This window comes from Arvicola amphibius, chromosome 8, assembly GCF_903992535.2.
Source record: "Arvicola amphibius chromosome 8, mArvAmp1.2, whole genome shotgun sequence".
NCBI classification, from domain to species: Eukaryota; Metazoa; Chordata; class Mammalia; order Rodentia; family Cricetidae; genus Arvicola; species Arvicola amphibius.
The window spans coordinates 68,267,526-68,294,891 of NC_052054.1; positions in this window are offsets into that span (position 1 = coordinate 68,267,526).

Consider the following 27,366-nt stretch of genomic DNA (forward strand, 5'->3'; position numbering starts at 1 on the left):
TCAGTAAAATATGGCCTTCTATCAATCTGTACATATCATAGATTATTTTAGAAATAGAAGAGATAACTTAAGCTTAAGTAAAAGAGGTCGGTTTCAAGGCACTCATTCTACAAGTGCTCATTCAATATTGACTCAGATACTGTCTCTCAAATTATAAAACATAGTACTACATACTAATACCTTGTACTCCAGAAAAAAATACACACACGCATGCACACACACACACACACACACACACACATATATATATATATATATATTCATTCCATGGCTGTGTGCTTCCTATATTTCCTTGCAATATTTACTATCATCATATAAGAATAATAATTATAATAATCATACTCCAAAACATAGTCCTACTACAACTATAATAATCATACTGCAAATACAGTCTGCACATCAGATGAGATAGGTAAATGATCACATTGACTTTTTACCTTAAACCTTCAGGACCTTCACAGACACACTGCATTATCCTGGTATTACCCACAGTCACCCTCTGTCAGAGACTTATATTACAGTAAGAACCAAAACCTCCTCTCTGAGGAGTGAATGGCCATAGGGTAGAGAGAAGGTGAGGAGAGGAATGATGGGAGGGAGAGGGCACTGGGATTGGTATAAAAAGGAAGGTTGTTTTAGAAATAAAACTAAAATATAAACTATAAACCTAGCAGGAACTGGCACAAGGTTATAGACACTACTATCTTTCTCATTCACCTCATAGCTCTGGAATTATTTTCACAAGTTCTCTGTCTGTCCCACAGATCTCTTTCTACTTAGGATACCAATTACTAGACACCAGCATCCATGATGGTCTCTCTTCCTTGCTGGCTGTGCTAGTCAGATTGAAATACAATGTACGCACCTGGCTTCTTGTCTCTGCAGGGTGATGTGTTTATGGGGCAGATCCAGACTCGTATATAACCAGCACTGTGTGAGAAAGTCACTTGAGGTAGTGGTGTTGACTCTGACCTCACCTCCCTCCACAACTGTGATTTTCATTTCACCTGCAGTGGCAAATGACAATGCTGTCACTGGGAGATGAAACTGCTTATTAAACTTTCCAGTTACCAATTAACAGAGATAATTAAGAGCTTCTTGTGAATATCTCCAAGTGAACAATGTAAGATCCATTGAGTTTTCATGATCCCTCTAGGCTCAGCAGGGTCCTGTGGAAGGTTTTAGAAAGTTTGAGGTCAGATGTGAGAAAATTAGAGAAGTCTCCGTGTCCCATTGGGTTCCATGGTTTAATGACTTCTTCTAAGACAGAACAGCTTAGTTTTTTTATAATTTACATCATTTCCTACTTAAATTTTTCTTTGAGTATACTATTCATGCATGTATATTTTAAGTCAAGTCTTTCTACCACTATCTCCTTTCCATTTCCTTTCTTGTCCCACACTCCAATCCCCTTCAAATTTCACGTTCCTTTTTATGAAACAAAGAAAGAATGAAAGGAAGAACAGCGTCTGCTAAATGGTGCTAGCATGTGCAAAGTGGAGGCACATCTGTGAAGGCAGGGGTAGCCTCTCTTTTAAGCCCTGAATCCTTAAAGAAACCTAATACTTCCTGTCACAGAATTCAGAAGTGACCAACATCTTTTAATCTAGAAGTGGACTTCCTGGATGCTTCTAATCTGCTTTGAGTTCTTAGTCTTGATCTTGAGTGGGTTTTGTGTACTGGTGTAATAAGTGAATTAAGAAGTGCAAGTGTCCTCTTCTTCTTGATAAAACAAACCTGTTTCTTTGTAATCCTCTACCACCTCTAGTTCTTACACACTTTCTGCCTCTTCTTCCATGATGACCCCTAAGTCTTGGAAATAAAAGGAGTTATATACACACTCCAATTCTTCCTGGCCCTCCACAGTTTTCAGCAACTTGAATGAGTGTGAACTTCTGTGTTAATCACCATGCACTGCAAAAGGAAGCTTCTCTGATGAGGCTTGAGGGATAGGCTAATCTCCCAGTGTAAAAATAAGAACTATTGGGCAGTTTATTGCTATGTCCATTTACCTGAGTTAATATTAGATTCTTCCCCAAGGTTTATACACTCTGAAGCTTATATAATTGTCCCTGATAATTGTACCAGGAATTGACACCATCATGTCATCTGAACCTTCATTTCCATCATGAAGCAATTATTACATCCATGGTATCGATAAAATATTAATCTAAGCATATTGTAATTATAATTTTCATGATTAATACCTGGGTAATAATATTAATGATTACCTCGATCACTGTGAAAATTATGCAGTATAGATGGAGTTTCCACTTTGATTTCTTCATGTTCTTTGCCTGAAGTATATGGTATCTTTAGCAACAGTGTCTTACCACCTAGGAACTATAGATCTGTAATCATTACAGGCTACTGAGATTGTTGTTGTTTGTTGTTTGTCCTCAATTTATTATTTAACTTTTAAGCTCACAGCCTGCCCATTTTAGAGTACTTGACAAGAAACCTTGCCAACTAATCTTAGAAAAACATCTAAAAATGTCATAGTAAAAGGGAAAATATGATATCACAATTAGCACTTGAGATCACTAGAACACAGTAAAATATAACACAAATTAATTTTATGATAATGGGCTAAAATAAATTCTGAGAAGATGAAAGAATATTGACCTTGTACAAATTCTTAATTTTAAGGAATATTCATTACAATTTAAATTTAAATATAATCACTTCAATTCCTCTTTTCATTCCTCCCTCCAATCCTTCCCATATATTCCATAATTGCTTTTAAAACCTTGGCTTCTATTTCTATAACTGTAGTCACTTCTTACACACATAGTCACAGACACATATATAAATGTTTTCAATACATGATTACAGCCTGTTTTGTTCATTTATTACAACCTGTATATATAAAATTTCAATGTTGTTGATTTGGTTTGGATGACCAATTGGGAGTTTGGTCCCTTTGGAATACTATTTCTTCCAATATCATAATTCTTTTGGTGTCTGTAGTTCTCTATTTGTGGTTGAGGTCTCAAGAAATTCAACCTTTCCAAAGTTACATATTTTTCAATAACCTTCTTTATTCAGATTTTATTTAGGAAGCCACATAGATGAGGACTCATGGGTATAGCCTTTCTGACATTTGTAGGAATTTTATTTTCATAGCAAACTGCTTTTATTCTGGTTCTTGCAATCTTTCCAACCCCACATCCACTATGATCACTGAGCTTTTAGGGAAATTATGTTTAGACATTTGATGGTACTGAGCATCACATGGACTCTTGTTTTTAGCAGTTTGGTTTATTTTTGTTGTCTGTAATGATCTATATCTCTTGTAAGCCACCACTTCGTGGTGCTACACACATTAATAGAAATGGGTTAATCAAGATGTGAGAGTTAACCAGTAAGAAGCTAGAGCTAATGGGCCAAGCAGTGTTTAAATGAATACAGTTTCTGTGTAACTATTTTGGGTAAAGCTAGCCGGCAACCAGGAGCTGGGAGGCGGGAAGTGGCCCACAGCTCCTTCTACAGACAAACATGTTTCTTATTTATTTGATGTTTCATATTATGATCATATACATAGGAAACATGACATCATTTAGGACTTATAATGTCCAAGAGGGGACACATGAAAATGCAACATCCTTCTATGATTTTTAAGATTCTACCTTCCTGCCATTGTTTCCTTGCTGAAATGTCAGGAAAACATCACAGAACCTGATATCAAAGAACCTACACTTCTGCCTCTGTAAGGATAGAAATAATACAAGTGCCAATAAATGTTTCATTCTAAGACCTTCTGTGGCCTTGAAGATCCCTGTAATGACAATCACTAAGAAGTGTCTACATCTTTGAAAACTGAGAACATCAGTGTCCACTTGCATTCAGTGTAGCAACGTAAGAAGAATTGTTAAAGAAAAGAAATGTTGAGACCAACATGTGAGACCAATCCTGGGTTGAGATCTGTGAGGCTCAGAATCCTTGTTGAGGTGAATCCAGATAATTTGGCTATGCTTGTTAATTAATTATTTACAGTACCCGTTAAAAAAGTGTGATTCCTACTATTGCTGCTTTACTGAGATTAAACATTTATTTATTTCTATTTCAAAAACTTTGTGTTATATTTATATGATTGTTTGATATTTCAATACATTCAGTGTAGTAAAATAATGAAAAGAAACCATGACCACTGCCCACCATAGGCTGAGACAACTCCTGTGCTCAGATTTGAGAGAATACTCCACAAAATCTATAATTGGGTGTTTGTCATCACAGCCATAGGATTCTACACACAAAGGTGCAGTGTGGTAAATCTACTGAAATCAAATATTTTTAATATCTTCATTGGTTTTATTCACTTAATTTTATTTTGTTAGAGTTATACATAAAATGGCAAATATAATTTTCAAAATATTTATTTTTACTGTGTATATATATCAATCTGTATCACTCAAATTCCACAGCCTTTCTTGCCTGATCATGTCTTTTCAACAAAGATGTAGAGTCCAATATTAGTGCTGAGATCACATAATTTAATTCCTCCCTTAGTAGTGAACACAGTCTTATTCTACTCAGTGAACAAAAGCCCCTGCCATATGTCCAGCCCCCTAATCATTCTTGACCATCTTCTGGGATCTCTGAGTTCTTTATATTCACTGACATATCTCCCAGAAATAACATGTCATTAGTATCTCATAAAAGCCAGTCAACCTGGAACTTATTTATCTCATATGTGCAACCTTGATCTAGAAGAGAGGAATTGGGTTTCATTCCTCAATTTTTCTGCTTCTAAAGTCCTCACACTGACCACAGCTGATCTATATTTCAGTTGCCATATAATTCTTGTTATGAGAGACTCCTTCCTTTTTTATTCTGAAAAATCCCCTATGTAGGCAGTTCAAAATATAGAGTTTTGCCTAATTTTCTTACTATCCTCCACTTATCCATGTTAAAAACCCAATGCACATACTCATTTGTAGATGTTTACATTTCTATGGATTACATCTTAGACTTGATGGCTGTTTCCTTTTTCTTTTTTTGGTGACTTCACAGCAAGAAGAGGGCGGTGGGTTCCCCAAGACTGCAATTACAGACTGTTGTGAACTGCCTGTTGGATGCTGAAAACTGAAACCAAGAGCCTGGGAAGAACAGCCAGTGCACTTTACCATGGAACTATCTCTCTAGCACCTTGTTTATTTTATGTAAATAGTTCTTTTGCCTGTTTAGTTGGCTGTGTGCCTCAAAACATTCAGTGCCCATAGAGGTCATAAAAGGGCATCAGAACTGTGGCTCTGGTGGTAGAGATGGCTGTGAGCTGACATGTGAGTGCTGGGAATTGAACTCAGTGTATCTGGAAGAATAGACAGTACTCACAGCCACTATGTCCTTTTGCCAGTCCCTGATTTACTTTTTAGTAGATTCCATGATTCTAATTCTTTGAGGAATGTATGACAAAATCATGAGTGGGAAGGCTGAGATTTTAGCTCTGTGGTAGACAAATTTCTATAATGTACATGACTCGTGGTTTGAATACTATATCATAAATTAAACTAACTATAAAATCTGTATTCAATTTAGTGGCTCTGGTGTGATGTAGGCGGGTCTTCTATCTATCTGTTGCTTTCATCGGCTAATTAATAAAGAAAACTGCTTGGCCTGATAGGTCAGAACACAGGTAGGTGGGGAAGACAGAACAGAATGCTGGGAGGAAGAAGGCAGTAAGACAGTCGCCATGAAGCCAGCCACCAGGTCAGACATGCTGAATCTTTCCTGGTAAGCCACCACCTTGTGGTGCTACACAGATTATTAGAAATGGGTTAAGCAAGATGTGAGAGTTAGCCAGTAAGAGGCTAGAGCTAATGGGCCAGGCAGTGTTTAAAAGAATAGTTTCCGTGTTGTTATTTCGGGTGTAAAGCTAACCATGTGGGAGCTGGGCAGGATGAAAAGCAGGCCTGCTGCTCCATCTACAAACGGCACCCAGACGTGGATAACTGAATCCACAGAAAGCCTTAGAAAGCTTGGGAAAGAATAGAGTAAAGCATGTTTTCTTGGTAGCAACAATTTCTTGGGTCTGGCTCTGCTTGCAAGAGGCAAGCAAGCACTCTCATCTAAGAGAGGCTTCCTGACCCAGCTTCAGCTGCAAAACCCTGCAGCTCTTTTAAGAGGTCCTGCCATGAAACACTTAAAAGGTGTTAATGAAAAGCTGCATGCATGCTTTTCGGTTTTCAGCCATAGCAGGAAAAAAGCTGTGCCATTTTAAAATGCTGGCTTTCTGGGCTGTCCTGCCAAAGCAAAGTCTGACTCTTTCAAGCAGGCAGTCCCGACTACAGAGGTTTTTAGTGTTGCTTAACACTGTTGCAGCTTGCTTGATGGCAAGGACCTTGAAACACTGTAGAGTTGTGGCAATAAACATGGCTACAGCCGGTACCTCCTCCATGAGACTGGAATTGCAGAAAGCTAAGAAATGGGCTGTATCCAGCTGCCGAAGCCACAGCTTTAGTCCTACTGAAATTGCTTGGTAAATTAAAGATTCATGGGATCAGAAAAAGAGAGACACAGTAAAGAGAGATTCAAAAACAAAGAAAACCTCTAAATGATTTACAGTGTGTTAAAAAATATATGCAGGCTAAAAGTTAAAGTTCTTAAAGTTAAAAAAGAGAGTAGTGGGTGTGGTAGTACACACCTTTAATCACAACACTTGGGAGGCAGAGGTAGATTGACCTCTGTGACTTCAAGGTGTGGCAGCACACACCTTTAATCCCAATGCCTGGGAAGCAGAGACAGACAGATCTCTGTGAGTTCAAGGACAGCCTGGTCTACAGAGTTATTCCAGGACAAACATATACAGAGAACCTGTCTCAAAAAGTAAAAGTAAAAATAAAAGAAATAGTGGCTAAGTAAAGTTGAATAAAGATGGAAAATACACTGAGAATCTTGATACTGCATGCTATTATGCTCTCTTTGAATTGTTTGAATTTGAGGAAGGAGCAACAGATGCTAAAAGATATTTATCAATGCTACTGAACTAATCCAACATAGATATTTTAAAAATACCTTGACTTCAAAATTTGGATGTAAGGTTATGATACTTTGGAAAAGTTCGTCTTTTGTTTTCACAGAGGATAAGACCCTGTGGATTGCTTCTATCTGAATATGGTATGATAGACCACACCCTCCTGAAAGGTTGCTGTGAACACCCTCAAAAAATTACATCACTAAACTGCCAACTGATATGAACCTAGCAGACAGGTTATACCATGAAATACTTAAATAACAGTGCCCCCATTCAGCATGAAGCAGTTTGGAGAGAAATAACTGCACCTATATTCCCAAATATTGTTTATAAGTGTTCTTTTACATTTAAAGGGGGATATGATATAGATATGGATAATTTGCACTGGTATGGATTTTAAGGTCAATTTGTTATATGTATATGTATTTCTGATATTGATTAAGGTATTGTGATTGTGTAGTTCATTTAAAAATGTAATGTATAATTAGGAAATATAGGTTGTTAATGGATAATCATTGATAAAAATCAAGCTTGTAGTCATGTCAGATTTTCTATATATAGAGAGATATATTTCAGTTAGATAGGCATTCTTCATATCTTCCAAAGACTACAGAATATGACATTTAAAATGTTTTAATAATTTAGGGCTTTTCATGACAATGAGACACGTCTGCTCCTGGCAGCACCAATCTACTTCAAGAGGAAGATGGGCATCGAAGAGGCTCCTTATGGAGTTTGATAGCAATTTGGGCAAGAAACTACTTTTGCCTGGACTGTTGCATAAACTGGACACAAAAAACAGCTAGAGGACTGCTGAACTTGCCTAAAGGTGAGATGGTCTTTTGGGGTTCCTGACTCATGAAAGAGTCTGTGAGACATTCTGCAGGACACAGCAGATAGTTACTGAACTGCCTTTGAAATTTCCTGCTTCATGAAAATGTCTGCTGGATACTATGGGTCTGAAGGCTGAAGATGGATGCCCTAATGGTACAGAGGAAATTTGGGTGACTGTCCAGGCAGCAAGATGTCTCTGTCATTTCTAGAGTTTTGGAAGTTGTTTACTTAGGTAATATTATATTCTTCTGGAATCTTTGATGGAGTTGAAGAATGGTTAGTTATAGTTTTCCTTTGTTATGGTAAAGGATAAAATAGATCTAAATATTGTAATTGTAATTCTTGCTTGATAACTCTTTTGTGATATGTAATTTTACTATGTTAAAGTAAAAGCCTTTTTTATTTTAAACAGAAAAAGGGGAAATGATGTAGGTGGGCCTTCTATCTATCTGTTGTTTCATTGGTTAATTAATAAAGAAAACTGCTTGGCCTGATAGGTCAGAACATTGCTGGGTGGAGTAGACAGAAAAGAATGCTGGGAAGAAGGCAGTGAGACAGTCGCCATGAAGCCAGCTAAAAGGTCAGGCATGCTGGATCTTTCCCAGTCAGCCACCACTTTGTGGTGCTACACAGATTATTAGAAATGGGTTAAGCAAGATGTAAAAGTTAGCCAGTAAGAGGCTAGAGCTAAAGGGCCAGGCAGTGTTTAAAAGAATACAGTTTCCGTGTTGTTATTTCGGGTGTAAAGCTAACCATGCTGGAGCTGGGTGGGATGAAAAGCAGACCCACAGCTCCATTTACACTAGTGTTACCTAATTATTTTAGCCATAAATTGATAAAGAAAAATAGGAACAAATAAAATTACTCTCTCTCATGGAGTGGCAAGACAATCAGGTTAAAGTGATTGTTGCTAAGCTTACTGTTTGGTGTGTGATTCCTCAGACATTGTGGATGGTAAGAACTGAGTCTTAAATATTGTACACTTACACATAGACTTCACACACACACACACACACACACACACACACAAAGAGGGAGAGATTTCATTTGTATACATAACATAAAATAATACAAATTGAAAAAATCTGTTTTTCTAGAAATAATTAGCTAGAACATGAACATTTTAGCATAATCATACAATATTTCATGTTTGCTATTTTTATTTCTTCTTAATAATGGTTTATTTTGTTTTTATTTATGTGTATGTGTGCACTGGGACATATATGTTCTCACCCAGAGAGCATAGAACATGTGTCAGATCCCCTAGAATTGGAGTTCCAGTGCTTCTGATATTCCTGTAATGGGTGCTGGGAATTAAAACTGAGTCCTCTAGAGGAACAGCAAGTGCTGTTAAACACTGAATCATCTCTTACCTTCTTTCCTTTTGAGATAGTCACATATATTCAAGACTGGCCTTGAGCTCACTATATAGCCAAGTCCAGCCTTGAATTCATACATGATCCCTCTGTCTCCAACTGCTGATTGCAAGGACATGCATCAACGTATTCAACCATGCAGGATTAATATAATTCTATACATTATGTAATATTCAGGACTGAGGAAGTTTGAATAAAATTAATGAAATAAACCAAAGTGAAATATCCAAGACAGAGTTTAAATAGAAAGCAATTAGATTTATGGTCCCTTTCATGACTACAGTATTCATTAACTTCCTTTAGCACTTCCTCATCTATTAATAGTTAAAATTTCCATTCTTCTTTCTACATGTTATACTGTACCCACATATACATTTGTTTGCAAATGCACATATTCCTACTCATATGTAATGCATTTTGATCATATTTACCTCTGTCATATCCATGACATCCCCTTTTCACATTCTCTGGACCAATTACTAATGTTTCCCTCTCTTGCTTTCATATCTTACTGAAGATAAGTCAGTGATTTTATTTATGGCTATTTGCATGTGCACAGATGTGGGTTTATCTATTGGATGTACCAGGACACACACATGCACACATACATCCTTACTATCTTAGGACTTGACATATTTCCATACTGAGAACAGGAGAACATTTGATTAGGCTTCATCATACATCAGTGTGGGACTTGCACACTATTTCTATTGCTGCTAACTGGAAACAGTTGATCAGGTAGAGGTTGGGCAATTCTTTAACCCTTTACCAAAAATAATGGTAGTGACACAAGAGATTAAAGTGATTTGACTGAAACTTTCGACAATTTACAAAAGATCAAACACTACTTTGTGAACAATAAATATACATATTGTTAAATCATTTTAAATCAAATATATTTAAACTGAAAAAATTAAATAGGATATTGTTTTCTAAGAATTCCACAAGACTAAAAATAAGAGATATTCCCAAATTTAAACTCAGAAATTTCATACAATGAAATGCTAAAAAGATGAGAAATTTCCAAAATGTAAATAAATGAAGCATTAACATGATTCATTCTGTTTTATTGTGACCATTTTTCAAACTCCCTTTATAACATGAGCAACATAAGACACATAGCTTTTGTTTTATATAGAATTCATATTATAGATACAAATTATCAATATATCTTGATGATAATATTTAAATACCTTAAAAGCAGTAGACTACTGGAAGAAAATCAGGAACGTGCATTGTTTCATGTTCTGCAGGCAAAACAGACCTGCGAGACCCTGGTGTCAGTGAGAATGAGCACATAGGGGCTGAATGCTGGAAAACAAGATGCCAGTAGGACAGAGCTGTTCACTACCCAATGATCACGTTTTTCAACAAGAATGACCCAAAAGATCAAACTAATGTAGACAGAATAGAAGGCTGTAAAGAAACATACCAGGATCAGAATTCTACATGTGGCTCTGTCTTCATGGGAACCACTAGAGGAGAAGCTGTATGTGTGAATGTGCTGGACTCTTTGCTTGTGTCTGTGAAGCACAACAATCACCAATATGCTAGCCCAGGACATAAAAATCAAACTTATCATATCAGGGGAAAAGTAAAGGAGATTATATAGGAAGACAGATCCAGCAGGTATTGTCCAGGAGCAAAAACCACCATTGCTTTCTACACTGGAATTTTTCTCATTTAATGGACCATTCACTAGAAATGGAAGAAATAAATTCATAAGGAGATGTAGGAACCAGTCCAAGAGACAGCAGTAGCCAATGAACTCTTGGGATTGGATTTTGAGTGCAATCCACCTACACATTCTGGGTTTGAGCTTTATGGCCTGGAAGCCATTGAAGAGACAGACAGTGCTGACTGACACCCCAGAGCCAACTCTATACCAGTAGAAGACAAGTTTGCAACTTGTATCACTCAGGAAACATTTCCATCCCAATGTTATCAATGTCTGTGGTATACCCTTAGACAACAAAACTATTAAGTTGGCCAAAAGTAGTTGACTGAGAACCAAATCTATAGGTCTCATGTGATTTCCAGTGAGCAGAGGGAAGATGTACAGAAGGAAGAGGGAAGAATTTCCCACGGTCCCAATGACAGTCTGTATGAGGAAAATAAACCCCACATTCAAATTTGCAGAGTACATTTTGTCATTCCCCCAAGAGGATACTGATTTTAATAGAGTCAGAAGAATGAAGGAGTGAAGCCAATTGAAATTACTACATGATACTCATGCTTCTCACAGTATTTATATACTTTTTGTGTTCTCACTTTAAATAGCCATGGAATATTTACTGTGCAAGGCTCAACTCAATGAAGACTGGTATTTTTGGTTCCCTCAATATCTATTAGGTCTACTTAGTTCAGAGTACTGTGGTCCAGAGCTGAAGGAATACCTCTGGGAGAAGCGAGTGTTGCAAGGAGGGCCTGCTTGTTCATCCTGGCCACCTGGCTAGCTTAGCCCCCAAATAACCACACAGAAACTGTATTAATTAAATCACTGCTTGGCCCATACCTCTAATTTCTTATTGGCTAATTCTTACATCTTAATTTAACCCATTTCTATTAATCTGTGTATCACCATGTGGCAGTGGCTTACCAGGAAAAATTTAGCATATCTATCTCCAGTGGCAGATCCATGTCATTCACCTCAGTCTGCTTTCTTCCTCCCAGAGTTCAGTTCTGTCTTTTCTATGTACCTAAGTTCTGTTCTATTAGGCCAAGGAAGTTTCTTTATTCATTACCCAATACAAGAAACACAAAGAGGGGACTCCCACAACAGGAAGATTTTTGTACTGACATGAATTCATACTTAGAAGAAATGCTACAGGCAATGAAAATGCAGGAACTGTGCAACTAATATTTCCTTCTTGAATTAAAGTTTGAACTGGTAAATATAAGAACAACGTTATACTGGGTGGAAGGATAGAAAATAAGCTTCACAATGTGATATGATGTATGAAATAAATGTATAAAATATTCTTACAGTCGCCTAGAATATTATGTGATACCATCACATGAAAATGAACAACTTTAAAATGTAAGTGAAAAATAGTTTACTCAGCTCTTACAAACTCATTGTATATGAACTTACCAGAAATAATTCAGATAATTCAAGACCCACAGGTATCCATAAAGCAAAAATTTGTAATGAGAAACAGTAAACCATTGCCCTCAGTCATACTTGCAATTTCAGCAGCTAGTAATTTGTAGAATACTATTCAAGATTGGTGAACAAAACTTTTGAGAATTATCCAAAGCAATATGTAAGAATATGAGCCCAAATAGCTCAAGGAATACCAAATATTCTTCATGAATATAATTTCAAATATAATATTTAAGGAAATATCTGCTATTTATCTTCAGTAAAGTAGAATATAGAGTATTGACAGCTGTATATTATTCTTTCCAAAAATGGTGTTGAATAGGTAGGTAAATATGGTGAAACTTGTTCAAAATGTTGTTAAAACTTTTCCTCAATGAAGGAATTTGAAAATCTCGAGATCATGTAATCAGGAGAGGAAGGTCACCCCACAAGAACTGGAATAGCTATCATAGCCCTCATATATATATTCACATTCTTCTGTTGCTGCCAAGACAGTTCAGGCTGTGTGATGTGCCTCTTATCACTTGGAAGAGTCATACAGCATTGAAAAGATGAGTTAAGCATTAATGAGGAATTGAAGTCAAACGACATAAACAGGGCAGAGAAGAAAATGAGAGGAAGGGAAAGTGTAGGGTGGATGGGGAAGTAAAGGCTGAAATGAAGATGAGTAAAACAGCTGGCTCAGGAGAGGAATTTTAAAGTTTGCTATAACTCTGGTTCTGGAAGACAAACCTGGAGTAATAAAGTTGTATCCATAACTCAGAACAGAAATTCACAGTGCATAAGGGTCAAGATGCTGCTGATCACAGGAATCTATGGAGACAGAAGGGATAAGTGACATCAGTGTCATGGGCCTCACACGAAGATGGGAATCTGATCATCCAGTGGCATGTTTGGTTGAAAAGCGGTTTTAATTTCTGAAAAATTTCTAAAAGAGCTAGAGTAACATTGATAGTAAAAAGAAAATAGAACCAAACTGACCAAACTTGGCTACAAACCAACATAAAAGATTAATTCTAGCACTGACTTATTAAAATACCTCCATGGATTCTGTCTTCCCACAACACCACTTTTACCAAATAACGAGTAACAAGCTGTGTTTCATGGAAATTTTTCCTTCTTTAACCTGCAGAAAACAATGAGCTTTCTTGACCTATTCACAAATGTTGCCTTTCCTTCAAAGGAACATAAATTTAGAGATACAATTGTAGAATCCCTTGGACCCACATATTTTCCTGAAAGCTGAAGACAGTAAAAGCAAAAGCAGGAACACATTCTAGTCACTCCCATTCAGGCCCGTGTGACTCCTTAACAAGTTTGAGGTTATCTTCTGTATAATGACAACATCAAGTTTTAGCTATAAAACTTTAGCGTGGATGGAGTGACTATGCCGTCTTTTGTCTTGGATAAATGAGAACAATTTTTGGCAGGGATATAACAATGAGAATAAGGAAAATTCTGTTCTGGCACTGTGCAGGTAGTAAGTGTTAATATGACAGGAATTTTCTAAAAAGATGTCTATCCAGTATCGCTCTCTCTCTCTCTCCCCAACACCTCTGTCCACCTCTCTGTGCCTCCACCCCTCTTATTTCTGTGTGTATCCCTGTTCACAGCACTGTATTCTTGAAGCTTGATTAATAAATTAGATTTCAACCTGAATATCTAAACAGCAAAACAGCCAGCCACTGGCTCTTACCTCAACCTCAGTCTTAAATGGCAATCCTTTCCTCTTGGGATCTCAGGAGACTGCATCTGTGAAAACTGTCTTGCCTCCTCTTATATTCCTCTCTAGGGCTGAAATTAAAAGTATACACCATCGTCATTAAAGATATCCACTACCCAGTTTCTATGGCAACTAGTGTGGCTACTGAGATTAAAGGTGCATGCCATTGTGGCTACTGGTATTAAAGGTGTGTGTTATCATAATCTTGTCTGTAAGGCTGACCAGTAGGATTGTTTTACTCTCAGATCTTCAAGCAGCCTTTGTTTATTAAAATATATTTGAAATGCCACTATATATAAGCTCACAGATTTATATTATTATATTCTAAGACATACAGATTTAATTTTTGCACCCATTTGAACCATATCAAACCTCTGCAACAGAAAGGTGTGTATAAGGTAACTGTGGAAGATGAGTACTCAGGACAACATCATATTTCATACACAGTTATTGCATATATTTGGAATTGGAGTCATGCCTGTACTGTGATTCTGACTTTCCTGATAGGTACGTTTATGAATCAATTTGAATAGCTGTGAAAAATGGTCATAGATTATAAATGTTTTGGCAACCAGGTTTATGTTCATTCATAGCCAGCAGACAGACAATATCAGATTTCACAAATCTATATAAAAACTATGAAGGACCTGCTGGTGTTTCCTCTGGTCATCAGTGGAGGCTGTTGAGGGAAATTTTAAAAAACTTAAACATATGTGTAAAAAACACTTCACACACACACACACACACACACACACACACACACACACCAGACTTAAACACACTCCCTCAAGTCACCTCTGAAGATTCCAAATCTTTGACAAATAAAACACTGAGTCCAGAATAAATAATGGACCATAAGTTCTGTAATGTCCATACACCTGTAATGTGAGATATTAGAAATATAAAATTAAAATTTTCACACTGATAACCTCACCAAATACCTATCTTTGAATGCATGGTATCCAGGCATTGTCTGCTAGAATGCTGTATGCAGATGTGGAATGCAGCCCCTGATATAGGTTTGGGATTGAATGATCTTACTTCCTCAGGGGAAAATGATAATTTCCTCTGTAAGTTTACTGACAGCATCTGTACAGGGACCTGATATTATGTCCAGAAGATTCTGTGTACTGTGCAAGTCCCCAGCTGCTACTGAAATTGACCACTAATGATGTCCTCAGGAGATGAAGAACTGGTTTCCTGAGATACAATCTCAAAATACACAATAATGACACAGAGTTCATGAAGACCTCAGGGAATGTCTCATGAGTGCTACAAGCAGTTGAGCACAGGGCTCTGACTGAGTCTTCATTATCATGGTTTTCAGGGATTCATGGTGATTTTGAGAATGCCCAGACAATGCCATCTCTCTTCAGCTTCCTGAAGTCATACTATATCAATGATTCCTCCTAGAGTTTGGTAGCTAGTGAAGATGTATAATCAGGGAGACTTCCAAGGTGTCTCTGTGCCATGGAGATGTTTGCATATGGTTTCAGAATTATGCCTTTATGTTGTCATGGGATTCCATACTTAGAGAAGGGAGTATTGTTAAATGGATGATGGAAAACTTGCAGCTATGGTTTGTAGAGATGCCTTGTGTGAAACAAAGACAAGAAAACTTCATTTACCACATATGTGAAGATTCAAGTGTATTATCCCTAGAATCATGCTTGAAGAAGGATATAAAGGTATGTGGAACATCAGTTTAGAACTCAGTATGATAAGTAGGAGAAATAGGAAGGAACATGGGTAGGGGTGGTAAAAGAAGAAATAAGAATAAGAATAAAGAATAAGAATAAGAAGATGAAGAAGAAGAAGAAGAAGAAGAAGAAAGAAGAAGAAGAGAAGAAAAGAAGAAGACTAGGAGGAGGAGGGGAGGAGGCGTGGGAGCGAGTGGGAGGAGTGAGGCGGAGCGGATGGAGGAGAGAGTCCAGAGCGAGGAGGAGGGGAGGGGGTCGGACCCCTGGCCCCCGCCCCCGTCCCTCCTCCGAAGAGAATAGAGTTCTCAAAGATACGGCCTTCCACACCAGTTTCCTAAGACCTGGCACTCATGACTCATAAGAGTATTAGAATTTGGGTTTCTGCTAGGAAAGAAGAGACAATAGTAATAACATATGTAACCCCCTAGGGCAGCACAAGTGTTCAGGCCCCTTCCCTGAGGAACTCCAACTGTCATGCTATACCTACAAGACACTCTAACTGCCCTACAGGCTGGAATGATCCACCACTATACAGAGAAAAAAAGCCCAAGATCTGGACTTGGAATCCTAAGCAATCCACATCCTGGAAAGCTCTGTCCCCAAAGAAACTATATGAATCTTGCCTTGTAGTCATTTCTTTGCTGTTTCTTGCCCTAGCAGAGGCACCCACCTTCCTATTTTGTCCCTTACAATAAATCTCTTGGGTGAGATTTAGTGTTTTTTGTGTGACTTTGTGAGATTCCTTGGTTTCCAACTACTAGGATACCTTTCCATCCTATCTGTAATGCTTACAACTTAGTTCCATTTAAAGTGCTATGACCCAAAGCCTTCTGGATTCTATGCACAGTACAGCATCTGACCTTTGTATATCACTCACAGATTATGTTTAGGACAAGCTCATGTCTGAACTATGCAAACAAGAATTCTGAATGCATTACAGAAGAGTTACTCTTTCACTAACATATCTTTGTCCCCAAAGGCCACAGCATGGCCACCATTCCTCTCAACAATGGTTTAGCAGTATTGACTTCTAGACATGATAGTATTTGGCTTGCACTCACCGAATCTCTCGTGGCAGAATTGTTTTATATGTCCTGTAGAAAACATGGGCTACTGAGTCATGGATCTTGAAAGATAATCTGCTTCTATTATGTAATTGTTTTTCTTTGTGACCGAAAACTTCCATTCCTCAGGGAACTTTCTTAATCAGTGTCCTTGCATTTTTACTTCTGTGAAGAGACCTCCATGACCACAAAGACTTTTAAAAAAGAAAAAAAACTTAATTGGGATTGGATTATAGGTTGAGAATTTCAGGCATTATCACCATGTTGGAATCCATGGTTTCTCGTAGGCCGACATGGTGTTTGAGATGGAGCAGAACATTCCATACCTGAATTGGCAGGCAGCAGGAATGGTAAGGCACACTGGGCCTGGCTTGAACATTTGAAACATCAATGCTTACCCCAGTGACACACTTCCTCCTACAGAGTCACACCTACTTCAACAAGACCACACCTCATACTAGTGCCAATTCCCCAATTGGGGGAATTTCATTCATGCCACTACAAGCATGAAGTTAAACAACTTAAAACAGCTTCAGAAACTCCCAGACACAGAAAAGATTTACTAGTTCCTTTCAGAGTAAGCAATAAAAGTTGAGAGACTCTTTTGCAAATGTCAAGATGCAAAGACCCTTGATACCAGACTAGCTTCTGGAAGAACAAAATCCCAGCAGTATTGAATAGAAGAGTTTTGAACCACCTTACTATCTTAGAAAGCATACTCTCTAACCTGTTGAACTTTATGAAGGCTATGCCTTGTGTTCCAGGTAGCCTACTCTTGTAAGTCGTCACCAAAGCTGGGAAGTTGGGATAGGTTTCATGATGCAGCTGTCTTTGAATCACTTCTTCTCCTTGTAGGTAACTCCTCACTCAAAATTTGGTAAATAATCCTAATAAAAAACAAAATTCACCACACTGGTCTTTGGTGGTATTCATGCTATGATGTGTTGAGGCATCCCTTTGTTTCATATTTCCTTAGGGAATCTTTTGCCACATTCCACTACAACTTCATTAGACCACCATTTCCCCTTCCAAAGTCTTCTTGTCAGATCCATAGATAAATATAGGTAACACCTCACATCAAAGAAGCATCTCTGTTCATCAAATGAGATCATCACAGAAAAACCACAACTGTGCACACTACAGAGATTAACAAATTCAGAGAAGGCACTTCCTGTGGCTAGATTTACACTACATCACAGGTCTTGCATCTAAGGGTCGACGAACACCAGAGAAGAGTTGGGACAGAAAGATTATAAGAGCAGGAATACCAACCAAAAAGATTGTTGTGAGGCTGTGTCTCACAGAAATGTCTGTTTAATAAGTTCTTAATAATGCATCATCATGTATATTTGGATGGGAGAAGATCTGATACAGTCCCACCCTTGGACAAGGAACTATAGGCTACTGGTCACTACAGAAAGTAAGAGAGTTAGTTTCTCCCAGGGAGAAGCCCCTTAAATGATTGTCTAACAAAAAGTGAACAGCCCTGGAATCATATATGCAGAAACATTAAAAAGAGACTTAGGAAGTTACATTCATATACTTGCTTATATACATACATATATGTATATACATGTAACAAAAGTAATTAGGGAGGAAGAAACTATCAGTGTTTGAAAGGCATGACATGGAAAGAGTTAAAGAGAGGAAAGTTGAAAGAGTATGGAGCAGAGAAGGGAAGAGAGGAAGTGATAAAATTCTATTTTAGTTCAAATGCATTAAAAAATAAGACCACAAAATGGTGATATGTTTATTTAAGATAAAAGCACATTTTTCTCTCCCCATCCCCCCATCCTCCCATCCCACCCCACCCCCAAGTTCCCAATTTTTGTCTGGCAATCCTGTTTACTTCCAATATCCAGGAGGATAACCCTATGTTTTTCTTTGGATTCACCTTCTTATTTAGCTTCTCTAGGATCACGAATTATAGGCTCGATGTCCTTTATTTATGGCTAGAAACCAATTATGAGTGAGTACACCCCATGTTCATCTTTTTGGGCCTGGGTTACCTCACTCAGGATGGTGTTTTCTATTTCCATCCATTTGCATGCAAAATTCAAGATGCCATTGTTTTTTACCACCGAGTAATACTCTAATATGTATATATTCCACACTTTCTTCATCCATTCTTCCACTGAAGGGCATCTAGGTTGTTTCCAGGTTCTGGCTATTACAAATAATGCTGCTATGAACATAGTTGAACAAATGCTTTTGTAATATGATTGGGCATCTCTTGGGTAAATTCCCAAGAGTGGGATTGCTGGGTCTTGGGGTAGGTTGATCCTGAATTTCCTGAGAAACCGCCACCCTGCTTTCCAAAGTGGTTGCACAAGTTTGCATTCCCACCAGTAATGGATGAGTGTACCCCTTACTCCACAACCTCTCCAGCAAAGGCTATCATTGGTGTTTTTGATTTTAGCCATTCTGACAGGTGTAAGATGGTATCTCAACGTTGTTTTGATTTGCATTTCCCTGATTGCTAAGGAGGTTGAGCATGCCCTTAAGTGTCTTTTGGCCATTTGAACTTCTTTTGTTGAGAATTCTCTGTTCAGTTCAGTGCCCCATTTTTTAATTGGGTTAATTAGCATTTGGTCTGTTGTATAGAGATAAATGATAGTTATAACTGATAAAGATAGAGGGTAACTAAAGTAGATTAAAGAATATGATATCATTGGCATATTTGAGCATTTTAGAACATTTGAAAATATGTGACATATTTTGAAATCAAATAATGAGATGCAATTATATTTATTAATATATAAATAACATTCCTTTATTGTATCTGTAAGTTCTGCCTTTCATACATTATGCTCCTGATATTCCTCAGGAATGGAATGCTCTGGAAGGTAGTATATACATACTTGCACATACTAGGAATTGTATCATACTATTTATTGCAATTTGTCAGGTTTTTATTTATTTATTTTATTAGTTTCAGGGGGTAATAATCATGTGGTATGTGTGTGTGTGTGTGTGTGTGTGTATCATAAGAAAACTGACAGGAGCTGATTCTCTTCATCCACCAAGTTGGTCTTGGTGGTCAAATCAAATTTTCCACCTTGGTATCAATTGCCTTTATCTCTAGATCATCATTATTAAATTTTTATGTGTATAATGTTTATTTTAATGTGTATAATGTCATTATTCAATCTCTAGTGCTGTAAATGTAAAAGGAAACAAATTCAATTATTCAAAGAGGTTAAAAACTTGCTTGGTTAATTAAAAATCTATGCTGAAAAATCTGTACTGTTAGAAGTAAAGTGGATAGCTTTTTGCTGAGCTGTAACATATTAATTAACATTTTCAATAAACAAGCATTTTTCTTAATTTCTGGGCCTCTGGTGAGATAGCAATTGATAAGGAAAGAAAAAGCTGTTCATCTCATGTTTTCTAGGAAACAAAGAGAGGAGAGGGGAAATGGCCAGTATACTAACATAGTCTACAAATGTACGTACTAATTGGCCCAAGTTCTTACTACTAGATTCTACCTTGTGGCATTTCCACTATCTTCAAATAACACTGCAGGCTGGTGACCAAAAGTTTAGCACATGGGGTTTTGAATTATGGAAGACTGGGCTGGGGGGATCTGGAATGAAGGGACAAAAAGGAAACTGCAGCCAGGATGTAAATTAAATAAATAAATAAAAATAAATAAATTCAAAATAATTACACAAACGAATTAAAAATAACAGACCAAGCTCACGCAGTGGCTTATCATTAAAGTTCTTGTCCAGTGTACTCAAAACCCTGAAATCAGTTTCTAACACTTCAAAATAAAAAGAGGGAAAAAAATTGACATTGCCTTGTGTGCACAAGACAGTTGTAAATGCTGAAGAGGATGAATAAGGAGGACCATGAGATCAAGGGCATGCAGATCTGCACCTATTCCCTGTAGTGGCATTTCAATTGTATTTCAATAAATAAATAAATCTACCCTGAACATCTGAGAGTAAAACAACCCCACTGGTCAGCCTTACAGTCCAGATAATAGTAAAAACACACCTTTAATCCAAGTAGCTGCAATTGTCTTCCGTAGAAACTGGGTGACTCGTGCCTTTAATCCCAGAACTAGAGAAGATTATAAGATTGGAGGAAACAGTTCTCAGACCCAGTCTCATTTTGAGATTCCTGAAGGCAGGAACTCCATTTTGTACTGAGGTAGAAGTAAGAGCCAGTGGCTGTATAGTTTGTTTTTTGAATCTCCATGTTGAACCCCAATATATACTCCTGAGTTTTTATTAATTGTGCTTCAATTACCTTTGATTCTAAAATGCTGTGGCAGATATAAGGCTGTCATTACCTCATTTATATGGTGAATGAAATGAAGAAAGTTGGATAACAAATATTAAACTATGGGGTAACAGCCATAATTCAAGTTTACTAGCAATGGAAATAAAATATTTTACAAAGTAGAACTAGCAAAATATTAAGAATATATGGATTAAACAGTTTGTAATTAAGGATTGAGGAATATATATGTGTGTGTATACATATATAAATATATACATACAAGGATATGTACATATATGAATATATATATATATATATGCAATTGTACATGAGCATGTGTGTGTGCCTGTATGTATGTGTGTATTGTAATAACAATTAAATGGATTCATGTGTGTGTCCACGGGAAGGAAGTGGGGGAGGAAATTGAAGTGAGAATTAATGGGACTGATCTAATGGGAACTCACCAAGGCCAACTGGACTGGGATTGATGGAGCATGTGATCAAACCAAAATCTCTGAACTTGGCTGACAAGGAGGCTGACTGAGAAGCCAAGGACAGTGGCACTGGGTTTTGATTCTACTGCATTTTACTGGCTTTGTGGGAACCTAGTCTGTTTGGAACCTCACCTTCCTAGACCTGGATGGAGGGGGGAGGACTTTGGACTTCCCACAGGGCAGGGGCCCTGACTGCTCCTTGGACTGGAGAGGGAGGTGTAGTGAGCAGCAGCGGGCAGGCCTGCTTTTCGTCCTGCCCGGATCCCACATGGCTAGCTTTACATGCAAAATAACAACACACAAATTGTATTCTTTTAAACACTGCCTAGCCCATTCGTTTCAGCCTCTTACTCACGTCTTGACTAACCCATATCTAATAGTGTATGTAACACCATGAGTGGTGTCTTACCGGGAAATATTCAGCATGTCTGACCTGGTGACTGGCTCCATCACATCTGTCTCACTTAGGAGAGGTGTGGCATCTGACTGAGACATATACCTCACTTCCTTCTTCCTGTTCTGTCTAATCCACCCACCTAAGGGCTGGCCCATTAAATGAGCCAGGAAGTTTCTTTATTAACGAATAAAATCAACACAAACAGAAGACTCTCCCACATCAGGGAGGAGGAGGGAAATTGGGGGGGAAGGGAAAAGGAAATAGGAGGAGAGGAGAAGGTTAAAATTTGTAATAATTATATAATTTAATAAAAATAGCAATTAAAAATTATTTTATTATTTTGTATATGAATGAGTGGTTTGTGTGTATGTGTGTGTGTATGAAGTCTATGTTTAAGTGTTTAATATTAATTAGTCAGTTCTTTCCATTCATCATGTGGGCCCTAAGGATCATATATCAATCACCAAGCTTAACAACAATTGCTTTAATCTATTATCTGTCTCATAATCCCAAGAGAGCTATTAGCTGTACTTGTTCATATTTTCTTAACCAATTTCAGACAGAGTTCATTAGAATGCATAGATCATTAAAGTTAAGGGGAGATGCTAATTTTATTTAATTAAATTTATGTTTTATTAATCAATCCTAGGGCCTTGCACTTAACAGAAAGTTGTCTAACCTGAAACAATACCCTCAATCCTTCCTCTCACAATCTTACCATAGAATCCTAGATACTTAGCTTCATATCCTTCATTTATACATTAAATCATATCTAGGAGAGATATCACAGTGGTTCTGAGCACTGTCTACTCTTCCAGAAAACCTTGGTCCCATTCTCAGGACCAATGTTTTAGCTCACAAGTATCTGCAATTCCACTTTTTGGGATCTGATTCTTCTTATGCTGTCTATGGGCATTGCATGAATGTGATGCATAATCATACAAGCAGGAAAAACAACAATATACATAAAACAAGGGTCTGTAGAGAGAGGTCCATGGTAAAGAGCACTGGCTGCCATTCCCTGGGACTTGGGTTTAATTTCCAGTTCTCACAAGGCATTTCATAAAAGTCTATAATGCCAATCGCAGAAAATTCATCACCTTCTTCTTATTGCAAAGTCGCCAGAACAGAGGTAGTACAAAGAAACACATGAAGGCAAAGCAGTCAACCATTTAAAAATTGGATATAAAAAATTGAATCAAGCAATTAACCAACCAGAGAAACCAGAAGAAAGATAACTATTTGCTATCTTAGGAGAGGAATTATTTTTTCCTAAGATTACCAAATATGTGAGAGACATGGGTGTTGTAAGGAGGCTGCTTGTTAGCCCCAAAATAATCACACAGAAACCATATTATTTAAATCACTGCTTGGCCCATTATCTCTAACTTCTTATTGGCTAACTCTTACATCTTATTTTAACTCATTTACATTAATCTGTGTATCAACACATAGCAGTAGCTTACCAGGTAAAATTTCCAGCATCTGTCTCTGGTGGCAGCTCCATGGCTTCTCCCTGACTCCACCTTTCTCTCAGCATTTACTTTAGATTTTCCCACCTGGCTCTTTCTGCCCTGTTCTGCTATAGGATCAAAGTAGTCCTTTATTAACCAATGGTATTCACAGCATACAGAGGGGAATTCTACATCACCTCCCGTTTATTGTATAAATAAAAAGGAAAATTAAACTTTTATTGTTATTATTATTATTATATTATTATTTATTATTTTAAAAATTTCCACCACCTTCCCACCTCCCATTTCCCTCCCTCTCCCCCACTCCCCTCCCCCTCCCCCTGCAGTCCAAAGAGCAGTAAGGGTTCCCTGCCCTGTGGGAAGTCCACAGTCCTCCCCACTCTATCCAAATCTAGGAAGATGAGCATCCAAACAGACAAGGTTCCCATAAAGCCAGTACATGGAGTAGAATCCAAACCCAGTGCCATTGTCCTTAGCTTCTCAGTCAGCCCTCCTTGTCAGCCCCATTCAGAGTCCAGTTTGATCACATGCTCCATCATTCTCAGTCCATCTGCCCTTGGTGAGTTCCCATTAGATCAGCCCCACTGTCATAGTGGGGGGCACACCTCTCACAGCCCTGACTTCCTTGCTCATGTCTGCCTCCTTCTGCTCCTCATTTGGACCTTGGGAGCTCAGTCCAGTGCTCAAATGTGGGTCTCTGTCTCTATCTCCATCCATCACCAGATGAAGGTTCTATGGTGATATGCAAGATATTCATCAGTGTGGCTATAGTATAGGGCCAGATCAGGTGCCCTCTCCTCAGCTGCTCAAGGAACAAGCTGGGGACATCTCCTTGGACACCTGGGAACCCCTCTAGAGTCCAGTCTCTTGCCAACCCTCAAATGGCTCCCTTAATTAAGATATATACTTCTCTGCTCCCATATCCACTCTTCCTCCATCCCAACTGTCCCACTATCCCAAGCTCTCCCCATCCTCCCCTTCTCACTTCTGTCTCCCCATCTACCCTTACCCCACCCTCAACCTCTCAATTTTTGCCTGGAAATCTTGTGTCCTTACCATATCCAGGAGGATAACTACATGTTTTTCTTTGGGTTCACCTTCCTATTTAGCTTCTCTAGGATCATGAATTATAGGCTCGATGTCCTTTATTTATGGCTAGAATCCACTAATGAGTGAGTACATACCATATTCATCTTTTGGGGTTGGGGTTACCTCACTCAGGATAGTGTTTTCTATTTCCATCCATTTGCATGCAAAATTCAAGAGGTCATTGTTTTTAACTGCTGAGTAATACTCTAATGCATATATATTCCACACTTTCTCTATTCATTCTTCTATTGAGGGACATCTAGGTTGTTTCCAGGTTCTGGCCATTACAAATAATGCTGCTATAAACATAGTTGAAGAAATGCTTTTGTAATATGATAGGGCAACTCTTGGGTATATTCCCAAGAGTAAAATTGCTGGGTCCTGGGGTAGGTTGATCCCGAATTTCCTGAGAAACCGCCACACTGTTTTCCAAACTGTTTGCACAAGTTTGCATTCCTACCAGCAATGGATGAGCATTCCCCTTACTCCACATCCTCTCCAGCAAAGACTATCATTGGTGTTTTTGATTTTAGCCATTCTGACAGGTGTAAGATGGTATCTCAAAGTTGTTTTGATTTGAATTTCCCTGATCACTAAGGAGGTTGAGCATAACCTTAAGTGTCTTTCGGCCATTTGAACTTCTTCAGTTGAGAATTCTCTGTTCAGTTCAGTACCCCATTTTTAATTGGGTTAATAAGCATTTTAAAGTCTAGTTTCTTGAGTTCTTTATATATCTTGGAGATCAGACCTTTGTCTGTTGTGGGGTTGGTGAAGATCTTCTTCTAATCAGTAGGTTGCCTTTTTGTCTTAATGCCAGTGTCCTTTCTTTTACAGAAGCTTCTCAGTTTTTTTTTTTTTTGGTTTGATTTTGATTCTTTTTTTTCTCATTTTTTTTTATTAAAGATTTCCATCTCCTCCCCTCCTCCTCCCCATTCCCTCCTCTCCCTTTCACCCATACCCCCACTCCACCCCTCTCCAAGACAAAGAGCCATCAGGGTTCCCTTCACTATGTTAAGACCAAGGTCCTCCCAGCTCCCCCTAAGTCCAGGAAGGTGAGCAACCAAACTGACAAGGCTCACAGTGAGACCATCCATGCTGTAGAGTTCATGTTCATTGCCGTTGTCCTTGGTTTCTCAGTCCTCCTCCACCGTCAGCCACATTCAGAGAGTCCAGTTTGGTCCCCTGTTCCATCAGTCCCATTCCAACTGGACTTGGTGGTCTCCCATTAGATCTGTCCCACCGTCTCAATGGGTAAACGCACTCCTCACGGTCCTGACTTCCTTGCTCATGATCTCCCTCCTTTTGCTCCTCATCAGGACCTTGGGAGCTCAGTCCGGTTCTCCTATGTGGGGCTCTGTAATTTTCTCCATCCAATGCCATGTGAAGGTTCTATGGTGATATGCAAGATATTGATGAGTATGGCAATAGGATCTGGACATTTCTGGCACCCTCTCCTCAGCTGCCCAAGGACCTAGCTGGGGCGTCTTCCTGGATACCTGGGAACCCCTCTAGAGTCAAGTCTCTGCCAACCCTAGAATGGCTCCCTTAACTAAGATATATAATTCCTTGTTCCCATATCTACCCTTCCTATATCCCAACTATCCTATTCCCCCAAGCTCTTCCCATCCTCCACTTCACACTTTTCTCTCCCCATCCCCACCTCCCCCATCCCACCCCACCCCCATGTTCCAATTTTTTGTCTGGTAATCTTGTCTACTTCCAGTATCCAGGACGATAACTATATGTTTTTCTTTGGGTTCACCTTCTTATTTAGCTTCTTTAGGATTTTTTACAAATTATAGGCTCGATGTCCTTTATTTATGGCTAGAAACCAATTATGAGTGAGTATATCCCATGTTCATTTTTTTGGGCCTGGGTTACCTCACTCAGGATGGTGTTTTCTATTTCCATCCATTTGCATGCAAAATTCAAGATGTCATTGTTTTTTTACCACAGAGTAGTACTCTAATATGTATATATTCCACACTTTCTTCATCCATTCTTCCACTGAAGGGCATCTAGGTTGTTTCCAGGTTCTGGCTATTACAAATAATGCTGCTATAAACATAGTTGAACAAATGATTTTGTAATATGATTGGGCATCTCTTGGGTAAATTCCCAAGAGTGCGATTGCTGTGTCCTGGGGTAGGTTGATCCCAAATTTCCTCAGATACCTCCACACTGCTTTCCAAAGTGGTTGCACAAGTTTGCATTCCCACCAGCAATGGATGAGTGTACCCCTTACTCCACAACCTCTCCAGCAAAGGCTATCATTGGTGTTTTTGATTTTAGCCATTCTGACAGGTGTAAGATGGTATCTCAACGTTGTTTTGATTTGCATTTCCCTGATTGCTAAGGAGGTTGAGCATGCCCTTAAGTGTCTTTTTGCCATTCGAACTTCGTCTGTTGAGAATTCTCTGTTCAGTTCAGTGCCCCATTTTTTAATTGGGTCCATTAGCATTTTAAAGTCTAGTCTCTTGAGTTCCTTATATATTTTGGAGATCAGACCTTTGTCTGTTGTGGGGTTGGTGAAGATCTTTTCCCAGTCAGTAGGCTGCCTTTTTGTCTTAGTGACAGTGTCCTTTGCTTTACAGAAGCTGCTCAGCTTCTGGAGGTCCCATTTATTCAATGTTGTCCTTAATGTCTGTGCTGCTGGGGCTATACGTAGGAAGCAGTCTCCTGTGCCCAAATGTTGTAGAGTACTTCCCACTTTCTCCTCTAACAGGTTCAGTGTGTTCAGATTGATGTTGAGGTCTTTAATCCATTTGGACTTGAGTTTTGTGCATGGTGATAAACACGGATCTACTTTCATTCTTCTACAGGTTGACATTCAGTTATGCCAGCACCATTTGTTAAAGATGCTTTCTTTCTTCCATTGTGTGCTTTTAGCTCCTTTATCAAAAAT